This window comes from Grammomys surdaster, unplaced genomic scaffold, assembly GCF_004785775.1.
Source record: "Grammomys surdaster isolate TR1022 unplaced genomic scaffold, NIH_TR_1.0 136, whole genome shotgun sequence".
NCBI lineage: Eukaryota > Metazoa > Chordata > Mammalia > Rodentia > Muridae > Grammomys > Grammomys surdaster.
This window is the reverse complement of record NW_021604594.1, coordinates 3518918-3534817: the sequence shown is the minus strand read 5'-3', so window position 1 is coordinate 3534817 and position 15900 is coordinate 3518918.

Below are 15900 nucleotides of genomic sequence, written 5' to 3'. Positions count from 1 at the left end.
TAGTCTGCGTCTTTTTATTGGGGAATTGAGACCATTGATGTTAAGAGATATTAAGGAAAAATGATTGTTGCTTCCTGTTATTTTTGTTATTAGAGGTAAAGTTATGTTTGTATCTTTTTTGGGGGTTGTTGGAAGATTACTTACTTGTTTTTCCTAGGTTGTAGTTTCCCTCCTTGTGTTGGCATTTTCCATCAATTATCCTTTGAAGTGCTGTGTTTGTGGGAAGATATTGTGCAAATTTGGTTTTGTCATGGAATATCTTGGTTTCACCATCTATAGTGATTGAGAGTTTTGCTGGGTATAGTAATCTGGGCTGGCAATTGTGTTCTCTTAGTGTCTGTATGATGTCAGTCCAGGCTCTTCTGGCTTTTATAGTCTCTGGTGAGAAGTCTGGTGTAATTCTTATAGGTCTGCCTTTATATGTTACTTGACCTTTTTCCCTTACTGCTTTTAGTATTTTTTCTTTGTTTTGTGCATCTGATGTTTTGATTATTATGTGACGGGAGGTATTTCTTTTCTCGTCTAGTCTATTTGGTGTTCTGTAGGCTTCTTGTATGTTTATGGGCATCTTGTTCTTTAGGTTAGGGAAATTTTCCTCAATGATTTTGTTGAAGATATTTACTGGCCCTTTAAGTTGGGAATCTTCATTCTCATCTATACCTATTATCCTTAGGTTTGGTCTTCTCATTGTGTCCTGGATTTCCTGGATGTTTTGAGTTAGGAGTTTTTTGCTTTTTTCATTTTCTTTGACAACTGTGTCAATATTTTCCACCGTATCTTCTGCATTTGAGATTCTCTCTTCTATCTCTTGTATTCGGTTGGTAATGCTTGCGTCTGTGACTCCTGATCTCTTTCTTAGGTTTTCTATCTCCATGGTTGTATCCCTTTGAACTTTCTTTATTGTTTCTATTTCCAGTTTCAGATCCTGAATGTTTTTGTTTAATTCCTTCTTTGTGTTTTCGTGCATTTCTTTAAGGGATTTCTGTGATTCCTCTTTAAGGGCTTCTATCTGTTTACTTGTACTCTCCTGTATTTCTTTAAGGGAGTTACTTAATTCCTTCTTATAATCCTCTATCATCATCATGAGAAGTGATTTTAATTCTGAATCCTGCTTTTCAGGTGTGAAGGGGTGTTCAGGGCTTGCTATATTGGGAGAACTGGGCACTGATGATGCCAAGAAACTTTGGTTTCTGTTGCTTATGTTCTTGTGCTTGCCTTTCGCCATCTGGGTAACTCTAGTGGTACCTGCCCTCTCTGTGTAAGATTGGAATCTGTATTTCCAGTTATCTTGCTTATTGCAGAGCTCCTCGGAGTCCAGAGGTCTCTGTGGTCTTATGCCCCTAATCTCCCGGGTGGATGAACTCCTGGGACTCGGGCCACCTCTCGGATCTGGTAATCCTTCTGTTCTGAGTGCAGTGGCTCCTCGGCTGCTCTGAGTGCAGTGGGTTCTCGATGACTCAGGATTCAGTTTCAGCTGCTCTGAGTGCAGTGGCTCCTAGATGACTCAGGATTCAGTTTCTCCACAGGACAGGAGCAGACCAACTCTGTGTCTGCTCCAGCCCAGAGGACCAGGCAGGGGCAGAAGGGAAGTGGAATTCCGGAGGGGCGGGGTTTGGGTAGCTGCTGTGCCCTGGATGTCCCTGGCTCCCCGATCTATCTCTGGGGTTTAGGGAGTGAGATGGAGTTCTTACCAGCTGCTCTGAGTGCAGTGGCTCCTGGATGACTCAGGATTCAGTTTCTCAACAGGACAGGAGCAGACCGACTCTGTGTCTGCTCCAGCCCAGAGGACCAGGCAGGGGCAGAAGGCTGAAGAGTAAGTATTAACAGTGTATCCCAAGACTGGAATTGGTATGAATTCCAATTCTGTATTTAAAAAATTAATGATATTTCCCATCTCTAAGTTTTGCAACTATTTTAGTGATCTGTTAATTTTCATATTCTCTTAATATTTCATGTTAAAATATACTTGCAAAAGATAACTCATTTAATCATTCAAAGAATATAAAAATTGAATCTGTATTTATTGTGTGTATTTTCCAAAGGCAGTTCACAGAGATTTCTGTTTGATCCAGATGAGAAGGACACTAATAGTCCAAGATGAGAATTATACTTGAGTCCATATTAGTGAAGTGCTGGGCTTAGCATGAGTTTATAATATACAGGAGCATGGGGGACCCACAGGCAGATATACTGCAAAGAAGTCTTCTGGCTGACTTTAGGCTATGACACCTCTAAGAAACCCTGCTTCCAAGCCACCTTCAATATTCTGAATACTATTACCCCTAAAACAACACAGTCAAAACAAGGATTACATAAGGTTAGAACAAAGGGCAGTTCAAGACTGAATCTACAGGTCCTCCCTGCTTGTCACAGGAAAAGATGTTCATAGTCTCAGTCAGACCTAGCTATTTACTACACTGTTATGTTTATTTCATTACCAGAACTAAAGGCTTCTGGAGTTCACCACCTCAGCTCTGCTGCATAATGACTATGATTTTGGCCAATCCTGGAGGAAAGATCCATAGTGTTGTTATCAAATAATTCTGTACATGAAGCTAGGAAAACACCTGAAGGTGGTGAAATGCTTTCACACTTTTATCCCTATAGGGTTGAGAGGCATGGTGTCAGAAAAATGGCAGTGCAGAAAGGCCAGTGATGGGTTGGAAATGCTACAGCAATATTTTCTTATGACACACGAATATTTTCTTTCAAGGAATGTTATTGAGAGAGCCCTAGATAGGCTGAGGGGAGTGACAGAGGCTTTCAACTCTTTAGGATGTTACACAGGAGAAAAACTCAGAACACTTGCTAGGACAGGTTAAGCCTTGCCAGACAATGGGAAATCTCAAGTGGGGATTCCTTAGAGCATGTCCTTCCCTAGCCACATGTGTCACCCTCACAACAGCCCTGTGTACAGACATAATGTCCTTGATAAGCCAGGGTACCTGTTTTTAACTGTTCTTTGTCTGCTGCTATGAAGTCAAATAATCTTTCTTTCTTTTTTTTCTTCATCATAGATGACAAACAGGCAAGTTTTATACTGAAATATGCTTGTCCAAATAATTCATGTCAAAAAGTCCTGGAGCGGTTGCAGACTGAGCTGGCTCCAGTCAATGTAACTGTCTGATGATGCTATGGTCTAGGTGAGCATATCAAGTTCAGATCCATGTAAATATAATGACGTGTAAAAGTAAGAGGAATTTGAATAACATAAAAATTATGAGCGCATGTGTATACATATGACAGAGCCGATGGCATGTCAGAGAGGTTACCGTTGTGACTATAAAAAGGTAGACACTCACAACTAATGCTATTTTGCTTGCTGTTGATGATGCTATTTTATTGCTTGGCTGTTAATGTATTTTATTTTTAACAAGTAGAAAGACATTCAGCTTAGAGCTCAGAGCAAAAACATGTAATGCAGTAGATAACTATATGTTTATCTTCTTATTATATAAATTCTTACTGGAACAATAGAGTAATAAATGTTCTTCTGTGTAAAGTTTCTTTAAAAAAATTTGTTAATTTTGTGTTGCAAAATAAATTTGTTCCCGTAGTCTGGTGGCATTAAGCTACTTTTCACAATTCTATGAGTAACTCTGGCTAATTACCTAATGCTTTTAAAACTGTTTTTGAATTATAGAGACCTTTGCTTCAGTTTTTTTCTGTACCTGTCCACTGCTGCCTACTAATGTTAATTAGAGTGTAACCACTAAATTTATATGCAGCAAAGGAAAATAAATTAAAATGCATTTACAAGAGCTGGAAATGGGATTACTTTGTTACATATTTCATGTTTTTTCGTTCAGCCAGTAACCTAAAATATTCAAATATTCCTCTCAGAAATGTGGGATACAGTAGGGAAAGACTTTTACTCAAAAACTGTAATGGTTTAATGATTTTAGTAAATCATCATTAATCTTACTAATGAAATTTCTGCACTATAAATCGTAATCATAATTTTTGCTCCAAACTATTTTTATAATTTTCCTGTATCTAATCTTTCATTCCTTGTTTACAATGCAGCAAACTGGCCTGCACTGTTTATGCAAACTTCTTCCTTTTCCAAGAGTCTGGCTGCTCTTGCCCATGCTCTCTTACTAGACAGATGCATATATTGGATGGAACTTGTTCATATGTTAGTCTTTAGTATTTTACGAATCCTACATTTCACAGCTTACCAAAAGTACATAAACTCTAATCAGAAACTCGTTGTCAAGCAGAAGTTTAAGAATTTTCTTTTCTATATAGAATTCACAATCAATGATCTTTCTGCTGTTTTGCTGATAGTATTAATTTATACTTTCTTTTACTTTCCTATTAGAATTTTCCACTTAAGATCGGGACAATTAAGTCTATGCATTTTTAGTTTCAAATTTAAGCTATCTAAAAAAGCCGTCTTTGTTGCACCATAGGATTACAGAATATTCTTTGAAGAAGAGCTAGAGTGTCTTCTGGTGTGGTTAGTGACAACTAGTAATGTTACAAAACACATAACCAAAAATTCTCATTTTTTAAAAAAATTTTTTAAAGATTAAATGATTTATAAATTATTTAAAATTAATAAGTTAGACATAATAATCATTAAAAATGTTTTGTGGGGGGATTACTAAAACAGTTCAATAAAAATTATTATTTTATTTAAAATAATTGAAATTAAATTGAACTGCACAGATTTGTTCAAAATACTTTATGTTCCATCAGAATATAATCATTTTGTAGAATTAACAAAGTGTGGCAAAATTTCACCTTAATTATTAAGGTAGAAAACAAAACAAACCAATAAGAAACTTAAAAAACACTGTCTTAACCAGGTTCTAGGGAGAAAACAAAACAAAACAAACAAACAAAAACAAACAAACAACAACAACAACAAAAAACTCAGCCTTGGTTGAAGTATGTCAAGACAGACTTTCTTATCTCTTTCTTATAGTACTTGCCATGATGTGATCATGCAGAACAGCGTAAACCCCTGACTAAGATTCACACTAGTGAGTACCCAACAAAATGCATACCACGTGCATTGACAAAATACTGTGAACTTGGAAGGTCTGATAGAATCTCTCACCTGGCTGGGGTGTGGGGGGGGCGTTATTTTAGGAGTAGATTTCCTTCTTTGTTGTGCTGGAGAGCCAGTTTGTAAGTCAAGCCACAACAGATGACTATCTTAGTGAAAATGAACCATTACCTACTTATTATTAAAGAAGGCTGAGGTCTAAGAGACATACAAACCAAGAGATTGAGTAAGGAGAGTGGTATAATTACAACTTAGTTTAATGTTGGCTAGAGAGGTTGCAAATTATAGCTTTGATTATGATGAGATATACTTTTCTCAAGTTCTGGTTCCTTTGGTACTTTTATTAAAGGGATATATTTTTAAAGCATTTTCTACATATATATTAAGAATATCATGTGATTTCTCTCCTTGAGTCCATTTACATGATGCTTTACATTTATTGATATATAAATATTGAACCCCCAAGCAAAAAGAACAATGCTGTGTGTATCACCATATTGATTTTAAATTATGTTGTGAAAGCTTAGTAACTAAAACAGTGAGACCCTGGCAACGAACAGATGTGTAGAGAGATGGAATGAAGCACAAAGACATATACGTCTGAAGTTACAGCCACTTATGTTTGAAATAGATGCCAAAAGTCAGTCTTTTCAAAAACTGGTACTGGGAAAATGTTTCTGACCCTGTGGGAAAAAATCAATTCCAGATGGATTAAGTACCTTAATGAAAGTCCTAAAACTTTGAAACTTTTAAAAGAACAATATGGAAAGATACTTCAAGATGCAGGCATAGGCAATAATTTTCTGAATAAGACTCTGGTCACTCATGAAATAATGCCCACAATTGATTGCATTGTATTTTATAAAATTAAAAACTTTCTGCACATCAAAGAATACAATGAGGTGAAGAGGTAGCTTACTGAGTAGGAGAAGATATTTGTTGTCCATACACTTGTCAGAGGATTAATATTTAGAATATACAAAGCACTAAAAAACTCTAACTTGAAATCAAACAAACAAATTGATAAATGGGCTAATGAAATAAACAGACAAAAGATGAAATACAAATGATCATTGGAATGAAAAGTATATCCAGCTTCACTTATACATCAAAGAAATGTAAATTAAAATTATAATAATATATTTCAGCCCCAAAAAACCAGTCATCAGAAAAAAAAAAGCACAAGTCCAAGTGGATCAAAGATATCAGCATAAAACCAGACACACTAAATTTAATAGAAGGGAAAATGGGGGACTGCCTTGAACACATTGGCACATGAGACAACTTCTTGCTCAAAACACCAATAGCTCAAGCAATAGATCAACAATTAATAAATTGGATCTCACAAAACTGAAAAGCTTCTATAAGGCAAAGAACACCATTTATAAGGACAAAATGGTACCCTACAGAATGGAAAAAGAACATCAATCCTAAATCCAGAAGGGACTTATATCCAAATTATATAAAAACTGAAGAAATTAGACACCAACAAGTCAAATTCCCCAATTAAAAAATGAGATGCAGTGCTAAACAGAGATTTTTCTACAGAAGAATCTTGAAAGATGTGGAGGAAAGAGAACACTTCTCCACTGGTGGTGGGAGTACAGACTTGTACAGCCATTTTGGAAATTAAATTGGATGTTGTTCAGAACATTGGAATAGTGCTACCTTAAGATTCAGATACACCACTCCTGGGCATATACACAAAAGATGTCTAACCATACCACAAGAACATTTGCTCAATTGTGTTTATAGCAGCTTTGTTTGTAATAACCAGAAACTGGAAACAACCTACATGTCCCTCAACCAAAGAATGTATAAAAAATGTTGTGTATTTATACAATAGAATACCATTCAGCTTTTCAAAGCAAGGACATCATGAAATTTGCAGGCAATTGGATGAAACTAGAAAATATTTTCCTGAGTGAAGTGAGGAGCTGGACCTAGGTCCCCTACACATTTGTAGTAGATGTGCGTCTTGGTCTTAATGTGGGTCCCTTAACATGTAGGGGCTGTCTCTGATTCTGTTACCTGTCATTGGATCCCTTTCCCCTAGCTGGGCTGTCTTGTCAGGCCTCACAGAAGTGCTTAGTCCTGTTGAGACTGGATATGCCAGGACAGGTTGATACCCCTGGGGCGCTTTCCCTTCTCTGAGGAGAAGGGGAGGTGATAATGGGGGGAGGGGTTTGTGACGGTGGAATTGGGAGGAGAGGAGGGAGGAGAGGCTGTGATAGATCGGGATGTTAAGTGAAAAAATAAATAATGAAAACAAAAATAAAAACAAATCTTGAATGAAGTAAAAACAAAACAAAAAAAGAAAGAAAAGAAAAAATCACATAGAAACAAATGCTGGTGAAGCTAAGGACAAATTTGGGTACATACTGTGGTGATAGTGTAATATAATGGGTTATAAGAAAATAATACAGTAATTTAAGGGGGGTAAAAGGAATATTAGGTAAATTGGAGAAATGTATATCAATGTATAAATGCACAAAATGCAAAAAGGTTTAATTAAACATTAAGAGAAAAATAAGAAAAGAACATTCCATTCATCATGGGTATCAGTAGAAGTTCCTCAGCATACTAAAAATAGGTCACCCTGTGGGCTAGCTGTGTTTCAAATGTTTATATATCCAAAAGAAACCAAGTCAATAGATCACATACCTACTTCCTATCAATGTTTATTGAGTTATTTATAACAGCTCAGTTATAAAACCAACCTATGTGTCCATCATCTGACTTAGTTATGGTTTCTATTTTTGTGATAAAACACCATGAGTAAAGCAATTTGTTTGTTTTCCTTGGTTTCAGCACACTAAATTTATCGATCAGTCAAGCCCCTCTTACTCATCACTGGGACCATGAGTCACAATATGTTTTTGATATATTCTTTGTTAACTAATAGATTTTCAAACAATTTTCTTCACACAGTTCTCAGAATTACCATGATTTGACAGTTGACATGTAACCTTTGTGACATGATGTTGTAACTTCCTTTTGAAAGGAGATGCTTTGGGGATTAGCACCACTTTGTTTATAGGTACTTCTTTTGAATAGAGATATTTCTCCCAGTGACCCTGTAGCTGCTTCTCAAGTGCTACTAGGATATTTATTTATTAGAGTAAGCAGCATTTTAAATGTTACTCATGCCTTGAAAGAATTTATAGTTGTTTTAATTAGTATGAGAGGTTAACATATCCATTCTTTAAGGACTTTTCGTGTTCAAAAAATGTTATTTTTGCAGAAAATGTATCAATTCACCAGACTGAATTAAAAAATACACTCAATTTATTTTCTTGTATAGGATGTTACTGAGTCATGAAGAAAGTGACAAGCTAGTGCACAACTTAGTCGACAAAGTTTATGCATTTTTTGTGAGTTTTTCAGCATTTCATGTGTGTTTTACTGTACTTACTCTCTCTTCAGCTCCTTTAAAATCTGCTCTACCTTTCTAAGTAGTCAAATGTATGTTGTGGCTGTTTTTTTACAAACCATCAGGATTAACTTATGGTGCCCAAATATATTTGGATGCTCCTTCTTCTACTGAGTGCAGTTGAGTTAGCAGGGTCTCTCCTCGGAGAGAAAATTGCCTTCTCATCTCCCAGCAACTAAAACTTGCCAACAGCTCCACAGTTAGAGGTGGGATTGTTGTCTAACTCCTTTCTCCATGCTGGAATTTGGTCTGGCTTGCGTTTGCACAGGTTTCATGCATGTGGTCCAACCACTGCGAGTTGCTTTGTATAACTGCCTAAAGATGTATATCATCATCTGCTGCATCTGCTTCTTACAATCTTTCTGCCTCATTCTTCACAATTATCCCAGAGCTTCGGGTCCAGTTATGCAGTGTATGTGCTTCACTTAGAAGAACATTGGGTCGGGGAGCACCCCCATAGAAGCAGGGGGAACGGGGATAGGATAACGCATTTCTGGAGGGGCAACTGGGAAATGGGATAACATTTGTAATATAAATTAATAAAATATCCTATAAAAAACAAAACCAACAAAAGAAAACAAATATTAGAATATCAAAAATACTTTTTAAGAACATTGTGCCATTTCTTATTCTCTGTACTTTGACTAATAGTGAGCATACATATGAATCGTTATCTAATGAAAGGAGAAGTTTCTCAGATGAGATTCAAAGATGCATTGATTTTATTAAACAGGTATAACAATAAGTCATCATGAGCAAGCTTAATACTGTGTTCATTTAGCAGAGTAGTATTAACAGTTTTTTTAGGGCTTATGACCTATATATCTATATGTTCCTGGCCCAACAAGGCCATGTATGGGCTTCTTTCTGTGGCATGAGACTTATATCCCACCAGAAAGTGGCTAATTACTCATGACCTTCATGCCAGTATTTCCCTAGTGGGATTCTCTTGCCAGGTCTGTCATTATTCTAGCTGTCAGGCTCACCATCGCATATGATTGATAATTAACTTTTCTCCTCATGCACAGCACATTCTAGCATGACAAAAGATAGCCATTAGCAATGAAGCTTCCTGGTCAGTATTAGTTTGATTTCTTCATATTCTCTGACTCAAGTATGCGGTGTTATCAGCAAGAGAATTTTACTGTCAGCTTGTGGAGAGTAACCAAGAGCAACACCAATAGCCTTTAATGTTTAGTGGATCTATGATAAATCAGTAGACAAAAGATTCAAAATAATTAACCCATTCATGACAATGAACTATTTATTTGTTGACCTATGGTGAACAGACGGGATATTGTTCAACTTTCTTGTAGGGTAACTCCATTTTAAATTTTTTTAGAATGCATATAAATGTATATATTAGGTATTTCACATGATTGCATGTGACAGGTGATGCTTTTCTTATTAATTGACTTACAACATGAGAGTGTGTATGCTTATGAATATCTATATTTCTTTAGTATAATCATTACTTATTTAAAATACAGATCTTCAAAGTTTTCTCTGTGAAGATTGGTTGACAATCTAGAAGTGTTTTAAAACTCTTTTTTATTTGAAAATTAGTTGATAAGGAACTTTAGTGCAAAATCAACATATAACTTGTTACGTCAAGACTTTAATTTGATGAGGGGCACATTTTTGAAAACTGAGAGGCAAATATGTTTAATTCATTAACTTCTTCATTCATTGAATCTTTGGAAATCTTTTATATAAAAGGGATTTTAGGCATTGGGCATACAAAGGAGGGAAAAATTAGTATACACGTTTACTTTCATCGTATCTATATTATAGTGGAAGATATGTGAAGATATTTATGAGGCTGATGGCACCTACAAAAATATTTAAAAACATTTTCAAGTGAGATCCTGCTTTGGAGTATAACAACAGAACAGAGAAGATGGGGAAAGAAATTGAGAGACCAACTGCCCTGCTCAGGAGGGATGGTTTCACTTGCCTTTTTCTTGTCCTGAAACAAGGAGCCAAGGGAAGATTTTAAGACGGGATCATGGCACATGCTTTTAATTTTTATTCATCTTTTAATTCCTTTGGAATTTCTAAATTTTTTATTTTGTAAGTATAAATGTTTTGCCTGTATGTATTCTGGTGTACCACGTGAATGGCTGGTGCCAACAGAGGGCAGATAGTCACATTTGATTGAATGGAACTGGAATTATAGCAACCATGTGGTTGCTGGGAAATGAAACTTAGTCCTCTGTTTTGTCTGTTTTTTAATTTTTTATTTGAATTGTTTTTTGTTTCTTTTTAGATAGCGTGATTCATATGCTATGTTGAGACTGTAAGGGGACACAGTTGTTATATTGGTTTGCTTCATATGTAGAGATGTCCTAGTTAAGGTTTCCATTGCTGTAAAGAAACATCATAACCAAGACAACTTTTATAAAGGACAACATTTAACTGGGAATGGCTTACTGGTTCTGAGGTTCAGTCTATTATCTTCAACTGGAAAAATGGCAGCATTTAGGCAAGCATGGCAGTGGAGGAGCTAAGAGTAGTTCTACATCTTGTTTTGAAGGTGAACAGGAGAAGATTGTGTCTAGGAGGGAGTTGTTCTCAAAGTTCACCTCCACAGTGACACATTTTCTCCAACACGACCACACCTACTCCAACAAGACCACATGTTGTAGTAATGAAATAAAATCAGCTTCTGGTCAATCTGACTATCTATGCTACAGTGGCTCTGCCTAGCCCAGCCGTCATGTTTCTCAGCTGGAGGCCACGTTCGTGCTGCAGCTAGAAATGGCCAACTAGAAACACCAGCTCTGCCACCGACGAGATGTCAGTGTGGGAGATGGCTCAATCTCTCACGCTGTCTCTGCAAGGGTGGGCATTGCCTAGACCATCCCGCTATCCACGTGGGCCAAGTAGAAAGATGAGACTCTAATGCTTAAAGATTAATCAAAGGCTTATGTATTTGGTAATGATCAGTAACAAGATACCCATACAATCAGAAGTGCAACCCAATATCTAACCTAGATATACCAACTACCTTTGACTGGTACAAACACGTGAACATCTGTCTCCATCTCCTCTCTCTGTCGTTCTCCTCTCCTGTCTCCTAGCTCTTTCTTTTCCTTTTTCTTCCTCTCCTCCTTACTCCTCCTCTCCTAATTCCTCCAACCTTAGCTCCTCCTATAACCACACCCCATAATAGTGCCACTCCTTGGGCCAAGATTATTCAAACCACCACAAAATATTCATATATGCTTTCAAATAAAATTAGTATGAAAAAAACTCCATATGCTGCACAATACAAAATGCAACATTAGCAAGGACTACAGACCCGAGCTTCTCCAACATGTTAGTACTAGACTCTTAATATTCTAGAAGTTCCTTGGGCTGGAGAAATGGCTTTGTGGCTAAAAGCATGTGCTTCTCTTAAAGAAAACTCAAAATTGGTTCATAGTACTCATATCAAGTATTTCACAAGTACTTATATTTCAAGCCCAAAGTGTTCTAGTACCTTTTCTGGACTCCAGAAGTAGCTATACTCACATGAACACATCTCTCCCACACATGTACACATAATTTTGAAAAATTAAAGTAAATAAAAAGAAAAGATTTTAGTGAAAACAAAGAGCTTTAGGTGGGTTGTAACTATTAGTGTTTATAAAAAATAAAAACTCATTAAAAATACATCCTAATTGTTAAAATAAAATATCTTATGAAAACACATATTTTAAAAAATATCAGTATTTACAGTAGCATTATTTTTATTTTTGAAAGTGTCTTTGATATCTGGTTTAGTAAAAATAGGTCAAATTTTATTTATGCTTTTATTTGATCTGTTGTAACTCATTGTTTTGGTAAAAAGATAATGAAGCAATTCAGAGTTACTTAGATCTGTAGTTATAAAACAAGAAATAAATATTGTAATATAGTTTTCAGCTAATTATGAACTTTACTGCTTAATATTATATCAAAACTCCGATAGTTATAGCTTCTTAAAGATTTAATTGCAACTTAGAACTTTTCTGACATTCTTGTATTAAAACCTACCTATTTTGTACTTTGAGTAGACCTTGTACTCATTCATAATTTTAGACAACATGATTTCACCACTTAGAAAATGCTGGTTTTCTGAGCCACCACACAGTGATAGTATGAGAGTAAGAAAGACAGACAACACACTATCGTTAACTTGTTTCGCTCTCACAGTCCACCTGAAACTCACAGGGATAGGAAAGGAGTCCCTGGAACACACTTTAAGAACTTCTGCATTAGCTGTGTGTTTTCATCTCAAACATTGCTTATTATCCATTGTTTTCACAGCAAACCTTAATTTAGACACTTAGCCTTTGTCTGCTTGCCGTCCTGTCATCTCAGTGTTCTGTCTGATGTCTTCCTTGTATAGTTTTCGAACTTTCTAAGAGCTGTGGTTATAAATTTTTTATTTATTTTTTCATACAAAGTTTACCTTTATTTTTGTTCTTATAACATAGTTTTAAGCTTTACATTTTTCTCAGTAGGTTGTGCTTTAGAAGTAGAAGAAGGAAGTAAGCTTCAGACATGAAAATGACCTTGGGCTAGAACAGGGAAGTAGACTCAGATACTTTGGTCATCCTGATAAGCCCTTAGAAACAGTGATCACAAGAGTGTTCACGGAATTGGGTTTAATGCCTTGCTTTTTCTTTGACTATTTTTGTTTATTGCATTGCTTGTTCCTTGACTATTTGCATCTATTGTATTTCAAGACCCTCAACCTAGAACTGACCTTAATACATGCATGTAATCAAAATGGTATAAAGGCATAAAGGAGGAGGGGGGATGGGATGGGGGTTCTAGGGAGGGGAAATGGGGAAAGGGGATGACATCTGTATTGTAAATAAATAAAATATCCAATGACAATAAAAAAGTCCCCAGTCCTCCTAATAGACAGTCATTAGATTCATCTCTGGTAGGTTCTAAGGTTAGGGTTTTAATTTCCATCAGTTCACTATACTACCTGTGGGTGTGGAGTGCTTCCTTATTTAGGATTTCATTGGGCGTTATAGATACAAAGATTATTCAGCAGTTCAGAAAATTATTTATTTCTTCTCTGCTGAATTTCTCCCTGTCTCTCTGCTGTATTCCCATGTTTAATTTTAATCTCTCCTTCACAGACATCTCTGGATTCAGGAGTTGCATTTGCTATAATTCTGTGACGAGTTCTTTTGAATCAGCATATTTTAAAGATATCTACATTGGCATAATTATTTTCAATGTTTTTTGAGGCACTTCTTTAATTGTCTAATAGTTTTAATGTAAATTTTTACAATTCTTTTTATATCCTTTTATAGCTTACTTATTTCATATAATATCTTGAGTCCACATGTATCTTATTTTTTTTCTACAAAATTTTGACTTATAACTACAATTTAAATTAAGATATAGAAGATTATTATCTCTGTTGGCAGTCACCTGGGGGCACCACTAACCTAGAACCAATCTGAGTTCTCTGTTTGAAGGTTGATTTCTTTTTCTAGTTCAGTGTGTTGTCAGAATAAAGCTCAGTCTCTGTGTGTCTACAGCTAAGAAGTTTTTTTTATAGTTTTAGACCTGTAGTTATAAAACAAGAAAGAAGATATAATATAATTTGCAGCTAATTATAAATATTACTTCTTAATATTATATCCAAACTTTAATGGTTATAGATTCTTAAAGAATTAATTACAATTTATAACTTGAAGTGCTGTCAATTAACTTGGGACCCATCTCATGGGGAGGCACCAAGGCTGGACACTATTACTGATGCTATGGTGGTCTTACAGATTGGAACCTGACACAGCTGTCCTCTGAGAGGGCCTTCCAATAGCTGACTGAGACAGACACCGATATGTACACCCAACCATTGGACTAAAGTCAGCGATTGCTAAGGTCGAATTGGGGGAAGAATTGAAGAAGCTGAAGGGAAGGGTGACCATATAGGAAAACCAGCAGTCTCAACTAACCTGTACTTCAGGGAGCTCCCAGAGACTGAGCCAACAACTAGGACCATACACAGGCTGGTTCGACCCCCACCCCCTTGCACATATACAGCAGAGGACTGCCTGGTGTGACCTCAATGGGAGAAGATGCACCTAATCCTGGAGGGACTTGAGGCTCCAGGGAAGGGGGTGATCTGGTAAGGAGGGTCACCCTCTGGAAGGTAAGGGGGAGGAGGGATGAGGACCTGTGGGAGGGATGACTGGGGAAGAGAGGGCAACAGCTGGAATATAAATAAATAAAATAATTTTTTTTTAAAAAAGAATTGTTTGGAGAAAGCTTTCTCCCATCCAGTTTAAAGTCACAACTGTCAAATTCCCGTGTTGTCTAATTTTTATGAGTAGGCTATGCTCTTTTTTTGTTGTTTTTTTTGTTTTTGTTTTGTCTTATATGTGGAACCTTCTAGGTTTGACATTTTATATGAGAGATTACCTCAAATGTTTGCTTTGAGTAAGGCCATAGGCTGAATATGTAAAGTTCCCAGGATTCTAGCAGAAAGCATTAGGGAGAATATTAGTATTGGCATTTGAATGTCTTACAAGACAAGTCCATAAACATTTTATTTTTTTAATTTTTTTGCCCTTTTTTCATGCCTAATAAGCAATGCATTTTGATAGCAGCATTCTTTTTTTTTTTTATTCTTTGTCCAGCACTTCTATTGTTCTCATTCAGAAAATAATTAAGGCTATGCAGCATTGCAGTCTGCCACAATGCTGGCATGAAGTATCTTTAAAAATGCAGTGTTGTAATTTTTTTTGAAACAAAGTTTCTAAAACAGGTTCTTTTTAAAGGAGGAGGAGTAAAAGAAATTGAACTTGGAGACAGGAAAGGTTAATTACTATTGGATGATTATTAATCATGAGTTTGTATTTGGACTTTACATAAAGAGTGCAATTAGGAAACGTATTATAAGTAAGCTTTTACAATGGTAAAATATTTCCAAGCAGTGTAGTAGGGATTAAAAAAAATTAAGATAAAGATGGCAGTTTTGGTTCCCAGCTAGAGCAAAGTAAAATGGATTTTGGAAGATTTACTTGGTGGTAGCTGGTGTGTGTGTTTGTGTGTTTGCTTGTTTGTGTTTTGAGTCAGCTTGACTAGATTATAGTCCAAATTCTTCAGCCAAACACTGATCTAGCTGTTGCTGAGAAAGGAATTTGAAGATGCAATTATATGCCCTAATCAGGTAACTTTAAGTAAAGAAGACAGAAGGGGCTGACTGTGGCACTTGGAACATATTAAAAATATCCCTGAATGGAGACATGGATGGAGAAAAGATGAGAAAGTTGTCCTGTTGTGTCTCTGCCTGCATTCGTGGACTCCGACCTGCTGTAATATTTTCTTCTTGACTGCATTACCTATGCACGGCTGTTTCTGCAGGTCCTGTGAAGTATAAAACTGTACTTTGAAGTAGGTTACTCTCTCCTCCAGCTGTGCAGTAACCTCTCTGGAACAAACTGCTGGTTGT